Here is a 26,417-nt window from a genome sequence, read left to right as displayed (position 1 = left end):
GTGTGCATATGCATTAAAAACTGAATTATGTGAACCTGCCATTCTGTGGTCAGTTTGTTTATTTAATAATATATTACGAGTATCTTGACAAGACCTTTGACTATTTCTGCAAAATAAATTCCTGTCAATAGAATTGGTGGGTCAAAATAAATGCTTCTAACTCAAAAGTAAAACTTTTTAAGACACATTGCTGGCCAGGGGCAGTGGCTCATGCCTGTAATTCCAGCACTTTGGGAAGCCGAGGTGGGTGGATTACTTGAGGTCAGGAGTTTGAGGCCAGCCTGGCCAACATGGTGAAACCCTGTTTCTACTAAAAATACAAAAAAGTTAGCCGGGTGTGGTGGTGCATGCCTGTAATCCCAGCTACTCGGGAGGCTGAGGCAGCAGAGTTGCTTGAACCCATGAGGCAGAGGTTGTAGTGAGCCAAGATCGCCCCCACTGTACTCCAGCCTGGGTGACAGAGTAAGACGCTGTCTCAAAAAAAAAAAAAAAAAAAAAAAAAAGACACATTGCCAGGTTACTCAAAACAGTAGCACGTTCACTCCCACCAGTAAACAAGCGCCCACTTTCCAAATTCTCAAACTTCTGGCCTTAAGATTATCCCAATTATCTTCCCAGACACGTGCATCTTCATCTAAGCCAGCCCAGTCTTTGGCAAGGAACTCCTCAAACTCATCGTCTTCACCAAGAGACCTAGGTCTATCGGCTGCTTTTTCTCTGACACTGCAACCGTCCACATCCAATACTTCCCAGATCAGCAGGAAAGTTGGAACCCTCACTCTTCCTCAACACAGCTGCCCCCATTGCTACTGCTGCCGTGGCAGACACTACCATAGAGCTAGAAACATTTAGACACTTACTTCTACCTGGATCAGAAAGAAGGTGCTATATTAATTTTAGGACTACCTTTAAGTCTTTAAAGGGGGCCAGTCAGGGGGCGTTGCTGATCTTGGCTGGGTGCTTACACATCTGGGAGTCAGCTAAATGCTGGCTGATCTAGGCTGGTGCCATTGTAATCACTGGGCAATTCTGTTTCCATTTGTTTTTTTGAAGTTAGAACAGAAAACACAGCACTGCTATACCATACAAACACAGACTGACTATATAATTTCCCAATTGCCTAGATTAAAAAATTGTGAAAAACTTAAAATTAGCAAGTGTCTGAACAAATGTTTACATGGAAGCTTTCCTACTCCAGCATTCTACTTTTAAATATCCTATCATATTACCTCCTATGGGAGATACTGCCATAGTATATTTAATAACTTTGTTTAATGAATAATGAATAAATAGATTAGTGAATGGATGCATGAATGAACAAATGAACTTACACATACTTGGATCTGTTTCTTTTCTTTCCATCTGTTTCTCTAGTGGCATTCTCTATTTCCTGCAACTAAATAGCAGAAGCTGTGCCAACTAGATATGTACAAATCTGAGAGGAAATATAAAGTATTCCCAAGAATGGAAGCATTCCACGCATGGGAAACTCTGCTTATCCAGAAAAACCAGGGGGATAATTAAATGAGTGAATGTAAATGGATTTTGTTTGAAAACTGTAGGGTGGTAGGTAAACATCAAGCACTGCTATAATTTTGATCAAATGATAAGTCTCTTCCATTTATCTTAGTGGGAAATCTTCAATTGGTCAAACTGGAAAATATCATTTTAAAAAAGACTTGAATCAAAGGATTAACGAGCCCAACGATTTTCTCTGAAAAGGATCACAAGACCCAATGTCTCGGCTTAGGGCTGTTCTCTAAAATAATAGTCTAAGAAAATGTGACAAGTTTCCACAAACATAATTATTGTCTCACATACCTTGCCCCTATCAACAGAGTCTTTGTAGAGCCGCAAATTATAAAATTAAAGAAAAACACACTCTGTGATGCTAGGTGGGAAATGTGGCTTTCCCCAAACAAAATTTGCAAGGGAGAAAAGCTTGTGCAGCAGGCCACACTGTTCTCAAGATGGTCCTGGGGGACTAGAATGCTAAAGGATAAATGCATAGGAAAAAAATTAACATATTTGTAACTCAGCAGCTAGCTACTGACGTACTTCTCTAACAGTTCAAGCCAAAGCAAAGTATTAAACACAGGAAAATTAAGATCTGATTCATACTGGCTATTTGGAAATGCTATTTTTTTTTTTTTTTTTTGAGATAGTGTCTTGCTCTGCTGCCCAGGCTGGAAGGCAGTGGCATAATCATAGCTCAATGCAGCCTCAACTCCTGGGCTCAAGCAATCCTCCCACCCAGCCTCCTAAGTAGCTGGGACCACAGGCATGCGCCATCGAACCCAGATAATTTTTTAACAATTTTTTTTTAGAGAGACAGGATTTTGCTTTGTTGCATAGGCGTGTTGGGATTACAGGTATAAGCCACCATGCCCAGCCTGGAAATGCCTATTTTAACTGAAATGAGTCGTCCCTTCCACAGCCCCTCAGTCTAAAAGATCAAGAGCTGATTTATACACTGGATTCTCATTTCAAACGAACAAAAACAAAGCCATTTCCTTGAGAATAGTGGCAGTGTCAAGTCTGCTTATCCATTCTCCACTTAGTACATGCTTAGTACACTTAACCTACACCCTTAAGCAAAGGAAAAAAATCCATTAAAACTGCTCGGCTAACTCCTGAAAGCCACTGCTTACCTCTCGATATGGTTTGTGTCCATAAACCATATCGTGTCCCCACCCAAATCTCATCTCAAATTGCAATCCCCACCTGTCGGGCGGAAGGGCCTGGAGGGAGGTGATTGGTTCATGGGGGCGGATTTCCCCTTGCTGTTCTCCATGATAGTGAGTGTGTTCTCACAAGATCTGATGGTTTAAAAGTGTTTGGCACTTCCCACCTTGTTCTCTCTCTCTCCCCTGCTCCGCCATGGTAAGACATGCTTACTTCCCCTCTGCCTTCTGCCATGATTGTAAGTTTCCTGAGACCTCCTAGTCATGCTTCTTGTTAAGCCTCTTTACTTCAGAAATTACCCAGTCTCAGGTAGTTCTTTATAGCAGTGTGAAAATGGACTAATTGCAGTGGGGGGATAATTTCACTTCAATTCCAGTGGTGTAAAACCTAGGTTAATGGCAAAGATAAACCTACCCCAGAAAGCAAACTTAAAAATGAAAAGGGGACAGGTGCAGTGGCTCATGCCTGTAATCCCAGCACCTCAGGAGGCCGAGGCAAGAGGATCACTTGAGTCCAGGAATTGGAGACCAGCTTGGGCAACATAGCAAGACCCTAATCTCTACCAAAAAAAAAAAAAAAAAAAAAAAGAAAAAAATGGCTGGGCATGGTGGCTCATGCTTGTAATCCCAGCACTTTGGGAGGCCGAGGTGGGTGGATCACTTGAGGTCAGGAGTTTGGGACCAGCGTGGCTAACATGGTGAAACTCCGTCTCTACTAAAAATACAAAAATTACCTGGGTCCAGTGGCACACACCTGTAATCCCAGCTACTCAGGAGGCTGAGGCAGGAAAATGGGAGGCAGAGTTTACAGTGAGCTGAGATCGTGCCACTGTACTCTAGACTGGGCAACAGAGAGAGACTCCATCTCAAAAACAAAACAAAACAAGTCAGTGGGAAGATGATTAATAGGATATCATATTGCCATATCAGAGAATAAATTAGAATGAAAGGAGCAAACCCTCAGCATCAGATAGTATTCCCCAAACAGCCCACGTGCTCCCCTACATTTCATAATCTCCTCTGCTTTGGAGCCACGTGACTAGTTCTGGCCAATGGACAGGGAGAGGAAGTGATGTTGCCCTTTTGGGTTGAGGCAATTAAAAGCCCATTTGCCTCCTGTCACTGTGATTCTAGGGGCCACCTGTTCCAGATAGCTCAGCCACAAGATGGAGGAGGGTTGCCTGATTTGCATCAGACTGTGTGTGAGCAGTAAGGAAATATTGGTTGTGTTAAGCCACCGAGATTTCAGGGATTGCTGTGGCAGCAAGAGTTGTCCATTCTAAAAATTTCTTCCTTTATGTAAGCGAATCACACGATCTCAGCTTTTCTACAAATCCTGTCCTGACCAAGTAGAAGGGCAATAGAAATTCTCTTTGGGTGAGTGAAAGTCCACTTTCTGGGCACCTACTGCAGGTTGTACCCACTACACACATCTTGTGTAATCTGATGATGCAGAGTTGTTATCACAGTCCGTCTTCACTCCGTACCAGCAGTAAGTTCTTGGAAATTGTGATTTTAAGCAAAACAACATACGGCAGGTCCTCAAATAACATCATTTCCTTATAATGCTGATGAGGGAGAAAAACCTAGTTTTGTTATACATCATTTCACTTGAAGTCACAGTTTCCAAGAACCTATCGATAATGTTAAGTGAGGTCTTACTGTATTCTCATTTTATAGGGAGAAAATAGGTTCTGGAAGTTTAGAGACTTGCTCAAAGCCAATCAATTAATATGTGGAACTGAATATTGACAAATTTATTTTAAAGATACAATTTCATCTTTTCAATGTGTTTTCAAATACATCGATACTGGGATTAATGAAATATTAATCAAAGGGCCCTGAGGATTAAAGAGATTTATTGGAAAGCATCATTTCAATTGTTTTAAGTAACTATATTTCAAAAGCACTTGAATAAAATTTGCTCTTGTAACTATGTTAAACTATGTTTAACTTTGTTAAAGCCAGTCCCCACCATCTGTGTATGTTATATTACTTGGTGTTTCATTATAGATGGATTTCTCTTGTTGTCCAGGCGAGAGCAAGGGTGCAATATCACTCAACCTCTGCCTCCAGATTCAACAATTCTCTTCCCGTTTGTTTTTAACAGAAGCAGGGCTGAAGCACCAGTGTTGTTGCGTGTTCAGGTAAAGGATCAGTGAAGGCTGAACAAAGGAGGTTATACTTTGTTTCCTATCCTATATTCTACAGTGCCTGAGCAGTCTTGCCAACCACATCTCTCCGCTTGGGTGATGGAAACTGATGTCCGAATCTGGAAAGCCATCAATAGGCAAGGGTGTGGGAGCCCTGTTTCTGGTCAGAAGGATTCATGAATCCTAAAAGCCACGGACACCTGATAGGTTTTCCTTTAAGTTCTACAACAAGTTGGCTCCCAGCTGGCTCTTCATTTTCTATTTCCAAGGCATTAAATTCCCATGACTCCTTCTGATAACACGCTCTCCTTCCTCCAAGGCTTACCAAAAGCACGATGCCAAGCGCCAAGGCTCGTTTTTCTTGCGACAGCACTTATCCTCATCAGCTGCATAGAGTCCGTCTGCTCAGCCACTGGGCCAAGATTACAAAGTCACTCTGAACACTGCAGTGCCTTCAATTGTAACAACAGGATGGGGTTTAGAATCTAGCCAGAGCATTTCTTCCCAGAGAAACGTGTCACCTTTGGCTTGTGTACCAGATAACACAGGAGGTCCTGAAGATCTAAGATACAGATATAGGGCATAACCTCACCACTGCAAATTCATTTTTGGAATAAAGCATATCTTTCCCTCAATGAGCAGCTGTGGTTAATAAATACCTACGGTTAACCAAAGCCTCACTGTAAAAGGGAAAATGGTGTTAGAGAGCCCCACTGGAAGATAAACATTCAGATACACTGACTTAGGATGTTGGCTATACTGTCCCTATTCAGCTGTCTAGAGCCACTATCCAATACAGTGGCCACTGGCCACTTGTGGTTTCTGAGCAGATGAAACGTGGCTAGTCCAAACTGAGATGTGCTGTAGGTGTGAAATCCATATCATATTTTGAAGACTTAGTATAAAAAATGCAAAATAGCTCATTATATAAATATAAATATATATTTACATTTATATCTATATATATTATATTTATATATATATATATATTTTTTAAGACAAAGTCTTGCTCTGTCACCCAGGCTGGAGTGCAGTGACATGATCTCGGCTAACTGCAACCTCTGCCTCCCAGGTTCAAGCGATTCTCCCGCCTCAGTCTCCCGCGTAGCTGGGATTACAGGCACCCATCATTATGCCTGGCTAATTTTTATATTTTTTGTAGAGATGGGGTTTCACCATGTTGGCCAGGATGGTCTTGAACTCCTGATTTCAGGTGATCTGCCTGCCTCAGCCTCCCAGAGTGCTGGGATTGAAGGCATGAGCCACCATGACTGGCCTTCATTAAATGTTTTTATTAATAAATTAACTTCATCTGTTTCCTTTCCAACTTGTTAAAAACTTGTCTGCTAAACGCAGTTTTGGCTTGTATTTTACTTTTGTTGGACAGTGCTGGCTGAGACCATCTGATTTCCACCAGCTCCTACGGCCCGTTCTGGTTCTCTGGCTCTCACTGGTCTAGGGATCCAGCTTTGGGCTGAGGACCAGGTTCAGAGACCATGGAATGGATGAGGAGACTCTCTTGTCTGTCCCCTATGCGGATAAGAGCAGGTGTCTCTGGCGCTTGTGGGCCAATGCGGGCTTGCAGCCAAGCCTGGGGCTGCCTGATATCCTGAAGCCCCAGGCAAGGGGCTGCGACGGCAATCTGGTTTCCCATAATGGAGAAACTCACAAAAGGAGAGGCAGAGTTGGCAAGAAGGGCTAGAGCTGGCGGATTTCCCCGCCGCACATGGGAGGTTGAGCTGTGGCTTCAAAGACAGACCCCCAACAGGGCCACTGTCATTCAATTTTACTGCTATTTGTCCTTTAGATCATTATTATTATACTTACAAGAGCCAACTGCTTGGGGCAATGTCAGCATGTTACAAATGGCTGCCTGTCTTGTAAAAGTGAGATGTGAATGAACTTTCTTCCAGCCCGGGAACAGGACCAGGGCATTAAAGGGACCAGGGGGTAGCTTCTTGTCTTGTACAAGGCCAACGGCCTGCAGCAGCTGGAAGGGTGTCGCTCCAAGGCCACCAAGCCTTCCACTCTCTACCAGGGCTTCACACTCACATGCCTCCCAGAGAGTGTGGGACTCCAGGAGCTTTCTAACTTCTGAAAGCTCAAGCCTGGGAGAGCTTGAGGACGGCACAGGAAGGTTTTAGATGCCACTGGCAATATTAACAGTAGCTGTAACCAACATCACCACCGTAGGCATGTGCTGAGAGCCAGGCTCTTTAGCTCTGAAGCTCACCTAATCCTCATAAGGCCCATTGCAAAGATGAGGAAATAAGGTACAGAGAGGCAGCGTAGCTTGCCCAGCATTACACAACTCACAAGCAGCAACGCTTGGATTAGAATCCTGGTCATCGGCTTTGGCATCCATACTTCTGACTCTTTTTCTATACTGAAGGCCTTGATCCAGTGTGGTTCCCTATACAGCTATGGTGGGTACTCGCCCAGTTTACATGACTCCTGCTGAAAAGGGGCCCAAATGCTTAACAGGATCAAAACAGCCAAGATGCCTTCAATCAGGAGCTCTTGGCTCTAAAGGATTTTTCTTGAAGGAACCCATGGACCTATAAAGTATGTGTGTGGAGATTCACTCTCCTGTTCTTGGCTGCACTTGAACTGGGATTTTACTCTTCATTTTTGTGCTGTACATACACACCAAACCCATAGAGCCCAATCTTCAATAAAAGGCCTGGCCACAAAAGCCTCTTCCCAAGCTGTCATTACAAAATACCGGTGGCCTTTATGCATAAAACACGCTCACGTCCTTTTACTGTTTCAGGGAAACAAAGAATACCCTTTCCTTTTTTTTCAAAAAACAAAAACATTTTGTTGGAAAAATTACATTTGTTTTGAAAAACATCATCCATTCCCAAAGATAGAACACAGGACCCCAGAGGCATTCTTTACATGTAACATGGTCAAAGCACTGTCTGACACGTCCAAACAGCACCATTTGGAAAGAAAGAAGACAGGCCTGAAGGTTTTCTGGGTGTTCTGATCTGACAGCTGGGATCTTGAGTTTGGTAACTATGTCCTCTACTTGCTCCTGTGGGGCCCACAACTCCTGGAGCCTTTGTCATGTCTACTGAGACTGTCTGCCCCTACTCAACCCAGACCTCTCCCTGGTTGGGGCTGGGCCATCCACATCTGTACCCAGCACCAGAACCTCAGGCACAGGGCAGACACAAGGTTGTGTTGGAGAACTAGTGGATCTGATCCAAGACCACTCCATAGACACTGCCTGCCTCTCAAGTGCAAAATCAAAAGGGCTGTTAGAATTGCTGGATTGCTAAGTCTGAAGGGATGATTTGGAAAAATGTTTTCAAGCTGGGCGCAGTGGCTCATGCCTGTAATCCCAGCACTTTGGGAGGCCAAGGCGATAGGATCACTTGAGGTCAGGAGTTTGAGACCAGCCTGGCCAACATGGTGAAACTCTTGTCTCTACTAAAAATACAAAAATCAGCTGGACGTGGTGGCACATGCCTGTGATCCCAGCTACTTGGGAGGCTGAGGCAGGAGAATCGCTTGAACCCAGGAGGTGGAGGTTGAGGGAGCCATGATGCACTGCACTCCGGCCTGGGTAACAGAGTGAGACTCCGTCTAAAAAAAAAAATAAAGTAAAAAAGGTGTTTTTGGGGTTCTGAAGAGGATCCTGAGGCTCAAAGTGGCACAGTGGCTTGCTGAGGTCATTGGGCTGGTTAGCAGCAAGGTCAGGAAGAGAGAGGCCTCAGGTCTCCTGACCGTGTCCTCTTTTTAAAGCATCAGAACAGAGACCAGAGTGTCATAAACAGAAAGCCCTGCAGCAGGGGAGAAGTGAAACACCCCCAACTCTCAATCGAGATACTTCCTAATCAAACTCCTTTCCAATGGCATAGCCAAGCTCAGAATACAAGCGGGAAGCAGAATGGGGTGAGAGAGCTCTGAACCCAACTGCTGGAGGCCAGGAGCTGTGTGACTTTGGGCAAGTTGGTTAGCCTCTCTGAGCTTCCATTTCCTCAGCTGTGATCTTGGGATTTCAGCATCCACCTGACAAGTAGGTGGTGGGGATTAAATGGCATTCTGTGCATTAAAATGTGCTTACTGCAGCTGAGTATACATAACTCCATACTGCCTAACATTAGAAATAAGAACTGGCCTACCAGAAATAAGCAGGTGGGTGAAAGTTATTCAAGGAAATAAACTAAACTTGGCTCAGAGGGGGACAGCGGAAACATTCTCGTATATGTTAAACACTCAAATGATTGCTGACACCTGGAAATTCTTAAGCGACAATAAACCTTCCATTCATTCTTTCAGCAAATATTAATTTACTGTGTACCAGACATAGCAAATCAGAAGTGAATCAGGTAATCAGGTACAGAAGTGAATCAAACAGATTTTTAAAAAATCTCCCCTCAGGCAATTAAATTGATTTTTACTAGAGCAGCAAAATTCAGGCTTCTCTGTTTTCTCATGGTATTAGAACACCCTCCTTAGCCCTCTCCTTTGCTCACTCCCACTGAGTATGGCTGACTGTACATTTCTATGGGTTGGGCACTCTGCTAGGTATCACAGATTACCAAACTAACCGGGAAAACAGACAAATACGCTAAGATATGATATCCAAGATCAAGGATCTTACTACATCACATGGGAAATGACTGCAATATTTGAAGTCCTTGGACAAAGTGCATTATATAAAAATAAAGAAAACTGGCCAGGCACAGTGGCTCACGTTTGTAATCCCAGCACTTTGGGAGGCCAGGGTGGGCAGATTACTTGAGGTCAGGAGTTCAAGACCAGCCTGTCCAACATGGTGAAACCCCATCTCTACAAAAATACAAAAATTAGTCGGGTGTGGTGGCAAGTGCCTGTAATCCCAGCTGTTCGGGAGGCTGAGGCATGAGAATTGCTTGAACCCGGGAGGTGGAGGTTGCAGTGAGCCAAGATCGTGCCACTGCACTTTAGCCTGGGCAACAGAGCGAGACTCCATCTCAACAACAACCACCACCAAATAAATAAGAAAAATAAAATTACAAGATTAAAAACAAAGACTAGAGTTCAAACTATGTATCTTTTTTTTTTTTTTTTTTTTTGAGACAGAGTCTTGCTCTGTCACCAGGCTGGAGTGCAGTGGTGTGATCTTGGCTCACTGCAACCTCTGCCTCCTGAGTTCAAGTGATTCTCCTGCCTCAGGCTCCTGAGTAGCTAGGACCACAGGCACACACCACCACACCCGACTAATTTTTGTATTTTTAGTAGAGACTGAGTTTCACCATGTTGGCCAGGATGGTCTCAATCTCTTGACCTTGTGATCCGCCCATCTCAGCCTCCCAAAGTGCTGGGATTACAGGCCTGAGCCAATGTGCCCAGCCTATGTATTTTCTATTTAGACAAAAATTGTGGCTCTATGTAGAATTGGTGAAAACAGAAAATGATCTAATAGTAATTACACCAATGAAAGTGCTTTAAAATCTATTTAGAGTAACCACCTTTTTTTTTTTTTTTACCTCCCTATAAGAATAGGAAGCAAACAGCAGAACAGCCTAAGTACCCCTCCCACAAAAGGTCAGAGGAGGATCAAATGAAGGCAGTGTTTGCAATTGTTTATACTGGCTTCAAACAGCAGTTAATTCCTACTCTGCATGTTGGATTCAACTTGCTATTATTTTGTTGAGGATTTTTGCATCTATGTTCATGAGAGGTATTAGTCTGTAGTTTTCTATGCTGGTGTTTATCATCCTTTAACATCCATGGGATCTGTAATGATATCCTTTCATTAATTAGTAACTTGTGCTCTCTCTTTTTCTTAATTTGACTTGAGGCTTATCAATGTTATTGATGTTTTCAAAGAACTTCCTTTTGGGTTTGTTGATTTTCTCTGTGTTTTATTTTCTATTTCATTGGTTTCTGCTCTAGTTTTTCTTTTCTTTTGCTGACTGTGGATTTAATTTGCTCTTCTTTCTCTAGTTTCCTAAGATGGAAGCTTAGGTGATTGATTTCAGAGCTTTCTTCTTTTCTAATATATGCATTCAATACTATAATTTCCTAAGCCCTGCTTTAATTGCACTGTACAACATTTGATAAGTCGTATCTACGTTTTCATTTCTTTAACAATATTTTAAAATTTCTCTTTAAACTTCTTCTTTGACCCATGTTATTTAGAAGGGTTCTTTAATCTTCAAGTATTTTGGAATTTTCTAGCTATCTTTCTGTTACTGATTTTTAGTTTAGGTCTATTGTGTTGTGAGAGAAGACACTGCATGGTTTCTATTATTTTCAGTTTGTTAACGTGTGTTTTATGGCACAGAATGTGGTCTATATTGGTGAATGTTCTATGTGAGCTTGTGAAGAATGTATGTTATTCTGTTGTTGTTGGATGAAGTAGAGTCTACAGGATAGTATTGCTGAGTTCAACTCTGCCCCTACTGATTCTCTCCTTGCGGGATATGTCTATTTCTGACAGAGGGGCACTGAAGCCTTCAAATAAAATAGTGGATTCATCTATTTCTACCTGCAGTTCTATCATGTTTGGCCACATGTATTTCAATGCTCTGCTGTTAGGTGCACACATTAACAACTGCTATGTTTTCTTGGAGACTTGACCCCTTTATCATTATGTAATGCCCTTCCATGATAACTTTCCTTGCTCTGAGGTCTGCTCTATATGCGATTAATATAGTGATTTCCTAATTTCTTTGATTAGTATTAGCATGATATATCTTTTATACCCACTTACTTTTAATCTATATGTGTCTTTATACTTAAAGTGGATTGCTTGTATAAAGTCTTGTTTTTTGATCTAGTCTGGCAATCTTTTAATTGCTGCATTTAGACTGATGACTTTGAAAGTGATTTGTGATATAACTGGATTAATCGCTGCTATATTTGTTACTGTCTTCTATTTGTGGCCCTTGTCCATTTTTTTTTGTCTCCCACTACTTTTCTGCCTCTTGTGGGTTTAGCCGAGCATTTTATGATTCCATTGTTTCTTTTCTTAGCATATCACTGACTTCCTTTTTTTCCTTTTCTTAGTGGTTGCCTTAGAATATGCAATATATATTTACAACTAAACCAAGTCTACTTTCAAATAACACTGTAACACTTCACGCATAGTGAAAGTAGCTTATAATAACAAAATAACCCTAATTCTTCCCTCTTGTCCCTTCTATCACTGCTCTCGTTCATTTCACTTATACATAGAATACGCACACACTAGAATATGTTGATATTATTTTTGAAACAATTCATGTTAGATCAAGAATACTAAAAACAAAAGTATTTTACTTTCACCTATGCCTTCTCTGATGCTCTTGTTAGTTTTAATTTCATAATCATAAACTGAACTCTACAATTCAACCAGGCATGGAAGGGAATAAGGAAAATATGGAACCCAAGGAACTGCAGCAAGAGCACAAAGATGAGAGGCTACCGCGAGCGCATGGGGTGGAGGGGTGCTCCCCTGAGCTACAGAAGGAATGTCTGGTGGTTAAGACAGAACATGAGTCAAATTTATTAGAGTTGTCCACAGTCAGCAATGATGAGCTTCTTGCTAGTCTTGGCATTCTTGGACCCAAAGTGCTCCATGGTTTCCGCGATATTCTCTTCACCTTGCCAAAAACCACATGCATGCCAGTCTGCCATTCAACCACTCAGCCTTGGCAGTGCAGATGAGAAACCAGGAACCATTTGTATTGGGTCTAACATTTGCCATGGACAAGATGCCAGGACCTGTATGCTCCAGGATGAAGCGCTCGCCATCAAATTTCTTCCCGTAGATCAAATTTCTTTCTTGATACCAGCAAATTTTCTTGGAAATTTTATGGTGTGTGAAGTAACTACTCTGACACACAAACCCTGGCATGATTCTGTGAAAGCAAAGAGCCCTTATAACCAAATCATTTCTCTCCAGTGCTCAGAGCACAAAAGTTTTCTGCTGTTTTTCGAATGTAGCCTGCAAACAGCTTCAAAGAGATGCGGCTTCATGTTGAAGAACTCAGTGGGGCTGACCACGGCTGTTGCAGGGGGCTATGGGTGGCGGCAGCATCTGCAAAGCCTGCCCTTCCTTTCTCCATGGAGATCCAAGTTTCTGACCTATGTTATTTTCCTTTTCTCTAAAGAACTTCTTTTGGCCGGGCGCAGTGGCTCACACCTGTAATCCCAGCACGTTGGGAGGCTGAGGCGGGTGGATCACGAGGTCAGGAGATCGAGACCATCCAGGATAACACAGTGAAACCCCGTCTCTACTAAAAATACAAAAACATTAGCCAGGCGTGGTGGCGGGCACCTGTAGTCCCAGCTACTCCGGAGGTTGAGGCAGGAGAATGGTGTGAATCCGGGAGGCATCGCTTGCAGTGAGCTGAGATGGCGCCACTGCACTCCAGCCTGGGCGACAGAGTGAGACTTCGTCTCAAAAAAAAAAAAAAAAAAACTTCTTTTAACATTTCTTGCCAGGCTGATCTACTGGCAACACATTTCCTTTGTTTTTGTCTGAGAAAGTCTTTATTTCTCTTTCCATTTTGAAGGACAATTTTGCAGGGTACACAATTCTAGGTTCGTTTTTTTTTTTCCCTCCCAAAACTTTACATATTTCGCTCTACTGTCTTTGCCCTTCTTTAGGTAATGTGTTATTTTTCCCACTCTGGGCTTCCCTCAAAATTCTTTGATTTTCTGCAGTTTGAAAATGATATGCCTAGTTTTTTGTTTTGTTTGAGCATTTGTCCTACTTTGTGTCATTTGAGCTTCCTGGATCTGTGATTTGGTGTCTGACATTAACTCAGGGGACATTCTCTGTCCCAATTGCTTCAATCTTTCTCTCTTACGTCTCCTTCCGGTGTTTCCAGGGCATATATCTTTTGTAGTTGTCCCACAGTTCTTGGATAGTCTGTTCCATTTTTTTTTTTCAGTCTTTGCTTTTCCGTTTTGGAAGTTTTTATTGCCATATCCTCAGGCTCAGTCACCCCAGACTCAGCTGTGTCCAGTCTACAGATGAGCCCATCAAAGGCATTCTTCATTTCTGCTCCAGTATTTCTGATCTCGAGCATCTTTTCTTTCTTGGAATTTCTCTTTGCTTACACTGCCCATCTGTTCTTGCATGCTGTCTACTTTTTTCCACTAAAGCCCCTAGCAAATTAATCATAGTTTAAAAAAATTCCTGGTTATGGCCAGGCACAGTGGCTCACGCCTGTAATCCCAGCACTTTGGGAGACTGAGGCAGGCGGAACACTTGAGGTCAGGAGTTCAAGACCAGCCTGGGCAACATGGTGAAACGCTGTCTCTACTAAAAATACAAAAAATTAGCTGGGCGTGGTGGCTCATGCCTGTAATCATCCCAGCTACTTGGGGATGAGACTACTGAGGCAGGAGACTCGCTTGAATCCAGGAGGCGGAGGTTGCAGTGAGCCAAGACCATGCTACTGGACTCCAGCCTGGGTGACAGAGCAAGACTCCATCTTCCAAAAACAAAAAAAAACAAAAAAAACAAAACTCCTGGTTATCATTCCAACATCCTTGCCACATTTGAGTCTGCATCTGATGCTTGCTTCATCTCTTCAAATTGCTTTTTTTTGCCATTTAGTGTGCTGTAATTGTTTTCTTGAGGGCTGGACATGGCACACTGGGTGAAAGGAACTGTGGTACATGAGCCTTTAGTAATGTGGTGGTGAGGTGTGCAGAGGGGAAGTGTGCTACGGTCCGAAGATGAGGTCTCTGTCTTGTGGGGAGCCTGTGCCTGTGGACTGTGACCTTCACAAGTGCTTCTTGGTCTCCCCCTCTCCTCCTCTGAGGTGGGAGAGAATGGGTGGAGGGGATTGGAATCGGGTATGTCCCTTCTTCTAGGTAGGTTAGGTTCTGATAAAACTCCAGGAGATTAAGCTCACATTAGCATCTCCTGAGGGAAGCCCTTGTTAAGAAGAACAGGATGCTCTGGCATATTCCACAATGGTTATTACTTTTCTCCTCTCCCTGCCAGAAGCATGAGGCAATTTTTCTCCAGCATTCACTGTGAGGACCTGGCAAAGCTTCCTGAGGGAAATCTCAAAAAAGCGTGGAGCCCCCGTGACTGTTTCTCAGACTTGTCCACACTTAGCCTCCGGCAATTTGCCAATTACAGATCAGGTTTGTGCACCCCAGCACTGGTACCCAGGGAGGTTTCTGTTCTGGTAAGTTGTTATTATCTGTATCTGTCTGTCTAATTTTGGGGACAGTGGTTTGCCCTGTTACCTCATTTTTCCAATGGCTCTAGGGAGGTGAGAATTCTACCACTGAACCACCAATGCTGGTGCACTGGTCGGGAAATGAACCCAGGTCTCCCGCGTGGGAGGCGCCAATGGCTCTAGGAAGAATTGTTGATTTTCCAGTCCAGCTTTTCACTTGTTAGGATGCAATGATGACGTCTAAGCTCCTAACATGCTGGACTGGAAACCAGAAGTCTGTACTTTTTCTGTGCAGAAAAGAACTGTACGATACTGGCTTGCAAGGTACCTGGATACAATTCAAGGCTGGGAGAGACAGCCCTGGGTGCTCAGCAAACACAAAGAACTGAAAAGGTGTTTGACTGGTGTTTGACTAAAAGAACAACCTTCAATAAAATAAGCTATAAGAAAAGACAAACACTTCACCAGTGGTGTCTCGCCAGCAAATAATGTCAGGCAGTGGGGTTCAGCGGTCTCCTGGGCTTTGGGCCAGGAAGCCAGGAGCGTGAAGTGGCCCCAGGACACCTGAATCATGTGTGATGAGGCGGTTATTAAGGAGGCGTGACTGGACTAACCTTCTGAAGGAGCCATAAATAAAACTCTGAATAAAGTGCTGGGCTTTTGATCCGGCAGAAAGGCGTTCTCCCCACCGCCACCCCATGTGGCGCTTCTCCAAGTCTGGAATATGCACTGAGGGGGCGTGGGGTGTGATTTTCTGTGATCCTCAGAGGAGGCACTGACAATACTGGGTCAGGTGGCGGGAGGCAGCACTATTTCAAGTCTTCATGGAATGCTTCCAAGGAAGCTCTCGTTTGGGATAAATCTCTTTTTAGCTCTTCGGTAAGGCTAGCTGATCCTGGCAGAAATCGCGAAGGTGACTGTGGAGTGACTTGGTCTGGAAAAACGTCATCTAATTGAGTTGGGTCACCTGACCTTGGAATTGCATGCCCCGCCACCAAATCCGTGTGCTGAAGCGCTAACCCCCAGTGTGACTGTTCTGTAGAGGTAAGGCCTTGAAGGAGGTAATTAGGGGAGAATGAACTCATCAAGGTGGGGCCCTGATCTGACAGGTGCAATTCCGTCCTTAACATTTCCCAACGACCTGGAAGGCCAAGTTTGACTTAAGAATTCATGGAACCCTGAGATTCCACTCCAGTATGTGGAGGCCTAAGAATGTAATATTGACATGGCCCACCCCACACCGTCTAATCTACTTGGCCCACGGGACCTCTCCAGCGCCATGCCCAGCTAACTTCTTTAATTTCTCATTATGTCGAAGAAATCAAACACCGCTTTAGATCCTCTCTTTTCCCCCACCAAGGTTTTCAGGAACCTCCTTAATGGTGACATGCACTAAGAATGTAATATTGACTATAAATCAAATGTGAATCAGAGCCACCCCTGAGCACAGTCTTTAAGCCAGCACTGTGCTAGGTCATACCCTCGTTTACCACTGGACAAGTCGAGGCACAGCAAGCTCAAATGAGGTGACCAGAGTCACACGCACAGTGGGGAGGTGGCAGATGGGGCCAGGATTCATCCTGGCTTTTGCTTTCCTGTCACGCATGGTGCCCACTCTGTGTAAGAAGGAGCTGTGAATGGGACAAAGACATCTGAGATCCTGCCCCTGCCCTCTGGGGCCTTTATTTATTCCTCCTTCCTGTTCTGCTTGATAAGAGTGACAATGATGTTGATTGTACGAATACATACACATACATATATATATGAATATATATATGGAAAAAGACATGAATATATAAAATACATCTCTCTTTATAACAATCTACTTGGCCCTAACCCACAACTCCCTATTGACCTAGGATGAGGCCATCTCTAACAGGTGGGGTGAGGGAGCTGGGACAAGAATAACTCAGACTCACATAGCCTTTATCTAAGTATGAGTATTACAAATCAAGCTAACAGACTGTTATATACAGTATGCTCTTTCCCACCCCCTGACACAAGTACCTTCCTGTATTGGTTGGCTTGAGCTACCCTTATAAAACACCACAGACTGGGTGGCTTAAACAACAGAAATTTCTCTTGGGTCTGGAGGCTGGAAGTCCAGGATGAAGGTGCCGGCAGGTGGGCTTCTGGTGAGGGCTCTCTTGGTGCCGTGCTGGCTGCCTCCTTCTCGCTGTGTCCTGATGTGGCTTTTATTCCATATGCACACTCCTGTGGCCTCTTCCCCTCCCCGTAAGAACACTACTCCTATCAGATCAGAGCGCCACCTTGATGAGTTCATTCTCCCCTAATTACCTTCTTCAAGGCCTTATCTCTACAGAATAGTCACACTGGAGGTTAGGGCTTCAGCACATGGATTTGTGGGGTGGGGGCGTGGGGATGCTATTCAGTCCTTTACATTTCCCAAGAACCTGGAAGGCCAAGTTTGACTTAAGAATTCATGGACCCCTGAGATTCCACTCCAGTATGTGGAGGCCTAAGAATGTACTATTGACATGACCCACCCCACTTCTCTTCCCAGGCCCTCTCCATCACAGCACCCCAACCTGTATGTCTAACTGTGTCCCACAGCCCCCTGCAAACAGCCGCACACTGACTCCTCCACTGGCCACAGGAGTGCATACGCCAGCAGGGTGGTGTTCACATGGATCTTGGCAAGAGGCCCTGGAAGGGAATTCCAGGCTCTGAGTACCCAGGTTGTTGTCTAAAAGGGGTCGGAGAGCAGGCTCTGAGTGGGCACTGGCCCTGCAGACTCTAATCCTATAAGGGGAGCCCAGCCTGGAGACCGTGGGGGAGAGGAGAACCCACCAAGGCAGGGCCTAACAAACCGTAGCCTGTAGGCCAAATCCAGTCTTTGTACAGCCTGTGAGCTAAGCATGCTTTTTACATTTTTAAATGTAAAATGATTTTGGCAAGAACAGTTGCTCAATTTTGCCTCTTGGCAAAAATCTAAAATTTAGATTTAGGAAAAGCCTATTTTTTATTTAGTCCCTGGCAGAGAAAGTTTGCTCAGCTCTGCTCTAAAACACAGGGCAGTGGCCCTCTTGCCTAGTCCTCACTGTCTTTGACCTGCAGAATGTGTTGGAAGTAACACAGTTCAGTTCCAGGTGTAGACTTCAGCAGCCCGTGGCTTCTGTTTTTGCCCTTTTAGTAGCCAGCACCATGTCAAGAAGCTCAGTGACAAGTGGCTGCATGGAAAGAAGGACCAGGTTGAGGAGAAGCCATGTGGCCTTGGCCAATAGCTGGAAGGTACCTTGGGCCCTCCAGCCCCAGAAGAGCCATGGTACAGATGTCCCTGCAGCAGCAAGGAGTCCACCTGCCAGGTCCTGATGGAGGCCCCGGCTCCAAGAATCACAGCATTAACTTTATTTATTTGGTGACAGAGTCTTGCTGTTACCCAGGCTGGAGAACACTGGCATGATCTCAGCTCACCACAGCCCCTACCTCCCAGGTTCAAGTGACCCTCCTGCCTCAACCTCCTGAGTAGCTGGGACTACAGGTGTCTGCCACCACACCCAGCTAATTTTTTGTATTTTTAGTAGAGATGGGTTTCACCAGGTTGGCCAGGCTGGTCTCGAACTCCTGGCCTCAGGTGATCCTCCGGCCCCAGCCTCCCAAAATGCTGGGATTATGGGTGTGAGCTACCACGCCCAGCCCAGCGTGATTATTGTTTTAAGCCATTATGTTCTGGGGCGATTACACATCAATAGATAATTGAAACAACTGCCAAATAATGGACAAGGCTTTCCGGAGTGCTCCCTCTGAGGCAGGCTAAGTCATTATGGCCAGACTCACTGAGCCCTCAAAGTTGGGCTTTGAGGAAGATGCTGTGATTATACCCTATTATACAGATGTCACCCCAAGTTCTTAAAATAGCAGTACTGTAGCCAGAGTTTATAATACAGTTTGGATCTGTGTCCCTACCCACATTTCATGCTGAAATGTAATCCCCAGTGCCGGAGGTGGGGCCTGGTGGGAGGTGACTGGCTCATGGGAGCAGTTTCTCATGAATGGTTTAGCATCATCCGCCTAGTGCTATTCTCGTTGCAGAGTTCTCATGAGATCTGGTTGTTTGAAAGTAGGTAGCACCTCCCTGCTCTCTCTCTTGCTCTTGCTCTGGCTATGGAAGATGTGCCTGCTTCCCCTTCCCCTTCCCCTTCCGCCATGATTGTAAGTTTCCTAAGGCCCCCCCTAGCCATGCTTCCTGGGAGGAAGGAAGCAGCAGCCCTTTTCCCTGGTCTCTCCCTCTGAGGGTGGCAGGGGCGTAGCAGGTGTTAGGGAGAAGCTGGGCAGGAGTCCCAGCTCAGCACCCACCTATAGGACCCTGCTCATCTCAGGCCTCCTCTGGGGTCAGCAGAGAAGCTGTGCAAAATGTTAATTATGCATCAGAACAAAATAACTGCTTGTACAGTAAAGGAATAAAGTGTGAGTTAGGAATAACTTGTGTCTGTAAGAGCTTTATTAGCTGGATTAAAGGATTTTCCAGAACCAGGAAGTCTCAAAGTCTAGTGGGTCTCTACAGATATGATTTGGAGACAGGGCAATAAGTGATACACTGAGGCAGCAACTGGCCATGGATGGCATCAGGGCGCCAGCCTGTGCTCTGAGGCTGGCGGGCCAGCATTCTGCCCCTGCTATGTGCCACCTGTGAGCCCTGGGCAGGTCCCTTCTCCTCTCCAGTCTCCTTTACAGTGTTTGTAAAGCATGAATAATACCACTTACCTTAGAGGGCTATTGTAAGAATTAAATGTGATAACAGGCATAAGTGCATGGTGCATAGCAAGAAATGAACAAATGTTAGTAATCTCTCATGATACCCACCTCCATCCTGCCATCGCCTGGGCAATGTTACAAAGAAAGAGGCGAAATAAAGCTCGGAAATCTCTGACCCACTTTTACAGGATTTAAGCAAATCCCTAAATAAAGGGCTAATTAATGCATGCCGCCAAATACCAGGAGTAAAAATCTAACAGAGCATTGTCTGAGCTCTGAAAGCCAGGAACGGGCCTGTGAGAGCAGCTCACTGGCACATGTGGAGTGACATGTTATCTGGGTAGCATTGGAGCTGATGTCTGCAGGCCCTTCCTCCCAGGGTAACAGTCACCGCAGGGAAAAGTTGCTCAGTCCTGTGTTCAAAAACAAGTCTGCATTGAACTGGGGAGGTGGGGAAAATTAACAAATCCCTGTGCTTCAGTTTCACATCTAGGAATTAGAATTGACTTAGGATTAAACAAAATAAACAAGGTGCTCAGCTCTGGTCTGGGATGTAGCAGGCATTTGCGAAGGGGCAGCGAATCCACCAGGAGCTGGTTACTTCTGGAGGAAGGATTGGAAGTTGGGGGGCTCAGCAGAAAGGAGAGGGCCACGTTTGTTTCATAGACCACAATATCACAGAAGGTGCCCAGTGCTCCAGAGAAGAGGCTAAACTGATTAAACTACAAGGCCGGGAGAATTATGAGACAGTTAAAGAGCTGCAGGCAGACAATACAATATATGAGATAATAAAACCAACATAATTCCTAGAAAAGATCTGAGAATTGCACAACTTAAAGAAGACCCCAAAGGAAAGCCTGGCTTTGGCTCTTTAAATATTTCTTTGAGGGAAAGCGGCAGCTTCATTTTCTCTCTTGCAATGCTGGAGTCACTGGACCATGACCCTCCATAGAGGAAAATTGGCCTTTGATAGAAAGAAAGCCACCCTTTGGTTTATCATTCTATTTCTTTCATCAAGTGCTTTTCTTTGCTCCTGCCCTTGCTGGGCTGGTGTGGGTCCCACGGTTCAGAAGCGGCTGATCTCAGAGGAGCCATTGCTGGCGCTGATTGGCTTTTCTCTCCCTGTATCGCATTCTCCCCCTTTCTTCTTGGTGGCCAGTGCTAATTTACTGCCTGACTGCCTGGCTGCATGTATATCACATGAGTTATTTTCTCTTTGAACCTTTAGATACTCTTATTTTCTATCCCTCTCTACAATCCTTTCCCCAGAGGCCAGGAGAAGTCTCTGGGGTCAGCTGGGGCTGTCTGGGGGGCCTGGGATGATGTCCCATCGACCTTCAGATACTCAGGTCCCCCAACCTGCTGGTTCTCTTCAGCCAATGACATGAGGTGGTGTGGCCCTTCTCTGCACTGTGTCACATACCATCAGCCCCACACCTGTGATGGCCTTGGAAGTCACCCTTCCAATCACCTGGCTAAAGAGTTCCACCCCTCTCAGTCTCCAAGGCTTCATCTCTGTCCTCCTGCGGTGTCTCCCCTACAGATTTCTAGGTGGCCACATCTAGGAGTGCAGCATGCAGGCACCTATGCCAAGTACACACTGAGTGCCAGGCACTGCTCCAGACCCTGGGGTGGGGGCACAGCAGCCAACACCAGATGAAATTCTGCCCTTGGTGGAGCTTGGTGAGACAGACTGAAAAATCAATTCAGGAGTATATCTTTGTCTCTCCAAGGGGGATGAGTGCCATGGAAAAACAGCAGCGACAGGGGTCAGCAGTCCTGGATGGGACTGGAGGTTTGCAGGTTTAAATAGGGTCACCAGGGCAGGGGGCCTCCCCAAGGTGATCTCTGGGCAGATGCCTGGGTGGGACATGCTGGGTGGAAGGAAAAAGAAGAGGAACTGGCCTGAGGATGGAGGGGTCTGGGACAGCACCCAGCACTCAGGGGGCACCCTGAACATGCCAACAGATCGATGCCCATGTACTGGGGAGGGGCGTGCATGTGGCTGGATCACCCTTGGTTTCTAAGGGATCTCCCTGGGGTTAACAGCTGGAATGCAATTCCGCGTCACTCACTGCATCTCTGATCATGACTCAGGTCCCTGATTCCCACTGAGACAAGTGAGTGGCCAAGAAAACATGGCCCAAACTGAGTGCTCACTTTTACTTGCTTTCTTCTCCCATATCTCTGGAGACAATGCAATAGGTAAAAAGAATGCATGGGCTTCGGTCAGAATGTCTCGGATCCAAATCCCACCTTTGCTCTCACCAGCTATGTCACACTGGGCAAGTCACTGAACTTCTGCTCATGCATAACATGCGGCAAGTCAGAAGTGCTCAGGGGGGTTGGTGCAGAGAAGTCAGTGTATCACGGGTGATGTCCTTTGTGTGTGGTCTAACGTAGCCCCCGCCATAGCAATGCTGTGAGGAAGACTCTACATGGCACATTTGAAAAAGCTTCACTTCAGGGCCAGGCACAGTGTCTCAGGCCTGTAATTCTAGTGCTTTGGGAGGCCAAGGCAGGAGGACTGCCTGAGCCCAGGAAATTGAGACCAGTCTGGGCAACACAGCGAGACCCCCATCCCTACAAGAAACCTTTTTAAATTAGCAAGCGTGGTGGCACGTGCTTGTAGTCCCAGTTACTCAAGAGGTTGAGGTGGGAGGATCACTTGAGCCCAGGAGATTGAGACTGCAGGGAGCTATGATCGCTACTGCACTCCAGCCTGGAAGACAGAGCGAAACTCTGTCTTTAAAAAAACAAAACTCATAGAATAAAATTATATAAAATAAAGAAAATGAAAAGCTTTGCTCTCACTGCAGCAGGGGGTTCTCGAGACACAGGCCAGAAGCAGAGACTCTTTTCCTGCTCCTTCTCTTTCTTCCAGGAGAGAGTGCGCAATGCTATTGTCTGGAGTCTGATTCTTGGCTGCTGGGATCTACTTGACTTGTGACTGGATCTCACATGCCCCAAATAACTAACTTTCAGAGACGGATTAAATCCAAATGAAGCCTTTGCTTGGCCTGCTCAAGGACTCTCATTGACCCCGAAGAATTCTTTCTATGTCAAAGCAAAGAGGACCCTCTGCGTCAGCTTTAGGAATCATTTTCTGATGAGTGCTCCTTCTGTGGTGTCCATTTCAACTTCAAACTCTCATCTGTTAGTGACATTTTCCGCCTCAGCTCGGCTTCGCTGGCTAAGGAGATGCTACAGTATTAATCGATTTCAAGGTTTTTGAACAAATAGCCATAAATACTTAAGCCTCCGCTTTGCCTATTAAGGAGAATGCCATGCGAGATAATGATTTTGTTTCTGCCTGACAGGAGTATTTGCACAGAGGACAGGATTATTTTAACCTTTCCACACATTTTGAAACCTTGAACCTATCTGATCTTTCTCTATACTGTAAGTATTTGTGTGGCCAAATATGCCAAATTACTGAACACTTATGAGGAAAAAATGCTAGCAAAAGCTGGAACAGGCTAGGCACAGGTGGTGGCACACACCTGTAGTACCAGCAACCTACGGACTGAGGCAGGAGGATCCCCTGAGCCCAGGAGGTTGAGGCTGCAGTGAGCTGTGGCACTCCAGCCTGGGCAACAGAGTGAGGCTCTGTCTCAAAAAAAAAAAAAAAAAAAAGCAAGCCAACAAAAAAGGTGAAACAACCTTAAGGTGATCATTGACTGATTTTCCAAAGCAGTGGTGCCTGATGTATTCAATGAAAGCCGACTGGAATCCACATATAGATTTTTGTTCCTGCTGGTCAGTATGATGTCACTTCTTATAAACTGAAAGCACTTGGAGGGCAAGCGCCATCTGATGTCTTTTTGTATCCCTCGTGGCACCATGCTTAAGCACAGTAAGCACGCAGAGCACTGTCTGGACACGTGAGTCACTCAAGTTTTGAGCAGTTTAGTGTAGTGAGCAGTGCAAAGGTTTGGAGGTGACCTGGGCTTGGGATCGAAGCCTAATTCTGGCATTTCTCAGTAACATGGCCTTAGATATGTTACTAACCACCTCTGTCACTTCATCTGAAACACAGATCTGATGCTACCTCCCTGTGGGGCTTGTCATGAGGATTAAATGAGAGAAGGTTTATTATAATTATTTATTTATTTATTTATTTTTGAGACGGTGTCTCACTCCGTTGCCCAGGCTGGAGTGAAGTAGCACGATCTTAGCTCACTGCAATCTCTGCCTCCCAGGTTCAAGCGATTCTCCTGCCTCAGCCTCCTGAGCAGCTGGGATTACAGGCATCCGCCACCACGCCCAGCTAATTTTTGTATTTTTTAGTAGAGACAGGGTTTCACTATGTTGGCTAGGCTGGTCTTGAACTTCCACCTCAATTGATCCATCTGCCTTGGCCCCAAAGCACTGGGATTATAGGAGTGAGCCACTGCGCCCAGCCAAGAGAAAGTTTATCATGTGCCTGGCACATGGTAGACAATAGAAGGTGGTCACTTCCTCTATTATTGCTTGTACAGTAGATGTAGGAAGGGGAATGAAGTCTTCAGATGTGAAAGTAACTAGAGCGAGAGCAGAGTATTCTCTGTGTACGAAGAGGCCCGAAGTTACCAAGACATGACAGAAGTGTGTTTAGGTGTCCCTGTTGAGGACGGTGAGGAGGTTCTCCAACATATAACAAGTGTGATAGGCTAAGTCCCCTCTCCCCCACAGATGTCCACATCCTTATCCCTGGAACCTGTGAATCTATTACCTTTATGCAGTAAAAAGGATTTTGCAGAGGCAAGTTAAGGATCTTGAGTTAGGGAGATGATCCCGGATTATCCAAGTGGGCCCCATATAATCCCAAAGATCCTTGTAGGAGAAGAGGGAGGCTGGAGGGTTGCAGTTGGAAAAGACAGAGAGATTGGAAGATGCTACGTTGCATGGAGGAGAGAAGAAGGCACCATGAGCCAAGGAATGCAGGTGGTGGCCTCTTGATGATGGAAAAGGCATGGATGGCAACAGGTATTCCCCTAAAGCTTCCAGAAGAAACCAGCCCTGCCCACAGTTTGACTTTAGCCCAGTGAGGCTGATTTTTGACTTCTGATCTCCAGAACCACAAGATAATAAATCTGAGTTATTTTAAACTGCTGAGTTTGTGGTTATCTGTTACAGTGGCAACAGGAACTCATACCGTGAACGATACCGAACTGCGACACCAAAAAAAGACAAGACACTCAAATGGACAAACCTTAATGATATGGAAAATTTGTCTCTACCGGACACTGTTGTTCCTGGTGTTATTAGATAGCTGAGGTGTTACTGAACACAAAGAGCTATTTGTAGGAACAGGAGAGACCTGGTCTTAATAGAGATGAGGTTCAATGCCACCTTTATTCCTAAAAATGCTGCCATTCCCCGTCACTAAGCTTTTACAGCATCTGCTGAATTGTTAAATGAAGCCTGAATGGCTCATAATCACAGCCTGCTTAATACCTGTCATCTAGTAACAGGCTTCAGAATAAATACTACATCAGGAGGTTGTATTTCTGACAGTACCCTGTCTATTCCTCATATTTGAAAAATAAGACTATTTAATTTCACCTCATGTCTGGAGGTACTAATGAGGGAGTTCTTTTGGGGGAAAATCCCAGTAAGTTATGCAGCAAGATCACATATCACCTCTGGCTATGCGATTCAGAATTTAAGTTTCTAAATGAAGTCTGCGTGTCCACACTGTCTTGAAATATCATAAAACTAAAAGGTCTTCACAAAGGAATAAAAAGCAGCTTCCCTTTTGGAATAATGACTATGAAGGGTCTACTAGATGCAAAATGTTGTATTAGGCACTTTAGTCCACACAGCAATTCTACAAGGAGGGTATCATCCCTAACGTGCTGCTGAAGAAATGGTGTTCAGAGACGTTAAGTAACTCACCTGAGTTCCCACAGTCTGTAAATAACAGATTCCAGATTGAAGCTCACATGGATCTGACTTCTGAGCTTGCGGGTGCCTTTTTCACTATCCCTACTGTCTCTGAGATAAATGCACAGGGTAATCTGTTGAATAAATGTGAGACCGGCTGCCAACAGCTCATCTGAGGGGACTATGAAGAGCTGAAGCCGGCTCAGCTTTGGATCCATTGGTCTCCACCATGCTGGGGTTCAGATGGGAAAAAACTGTGGCATCCATAGGACTGCGTGTGGATGGAATGTTGGCTCTACAGTGACTACAGTGACAACCCATTCTATCATTGACATGTGGCATGCTTCATAAAACAGGAAAAAAAATCCTCAGTAAGTGTTATAACAAAAACAGAGTGGTACGGTACAAGTCCTGGAACCATTTTGCTTAGAACCACACTGATACATTCTTCCTAGACCAGACAACATGCAGTTTAGAACAGTCATCACTGCGATGCTGCTAAAATGCCATCACTGCAACCACCTTCTCACCCTGCTTTCCAGGCAGAGTATTTTCACAATCAATTCCCTCCACTCAACAGTATTTCTTTTTTGGGGGGACAGAGTCTCGCTGTCACCCAGGCTGGAGTGCAATGGCGTGATCTCAGCTCACTGCAACCTCTGCCTCCCGGGTTCAAGCGATTCTCCTGCCTCAGCCTCCTGAGGAGCTGGGGATTATAGGTGTGCACCACCATGCCTGGCTAATTTTTTTTTTTTGTATTTTTAGTAGAGATGGGGTTTCACCATGTAGGCCAGGCTGGTCTTGAACTCCTGTCCTTATGATCCACCTATCTCGGCCTCCCAAAGTGCTGGGATTACAGGTGTGAGCCA

At 45.0% G+C, this 26,417-nt stretch overlaps 1 protein-coding gene and 1 pseudogene across 1 annotated transcript in view; both read right to left on the bottom strand.

Annotated features, from left to right (window-relative positions):
- Window positions 1-26,417, bottom strand: part of PRKCA (protein kinase C alpha) — a 509,502-nt gene that overhangs the window by 38,763 nt on the left and 444,322 nt on the right. The window lies entirely within an intron of this gene.
- On the bottom strand, window positions 522-2,681 carry LOC131381340 (26S proteasome complex subunit SEM1-like; annotated as a pseudogene).

This window comes from Hylobates moloch, unplaced genomic scaffold (genome assembly GCF_009828535.3).
Source record: "Hylobates moloch isolate HMO894 unplaced genomic scaffold, HMol_V3 SCAFFOLD_15, whole genome shotgun sequence".
NCBI lineage: Eukaryota > Metazoa > Chordata > Mammalia > Primates > Hylobatidae > Hylobates > Hylobates moloch.
Note: the sequence above shows the minus strand (reverse complement) of the source record. Positions and strands in the feature narration are given on the sequence as shown.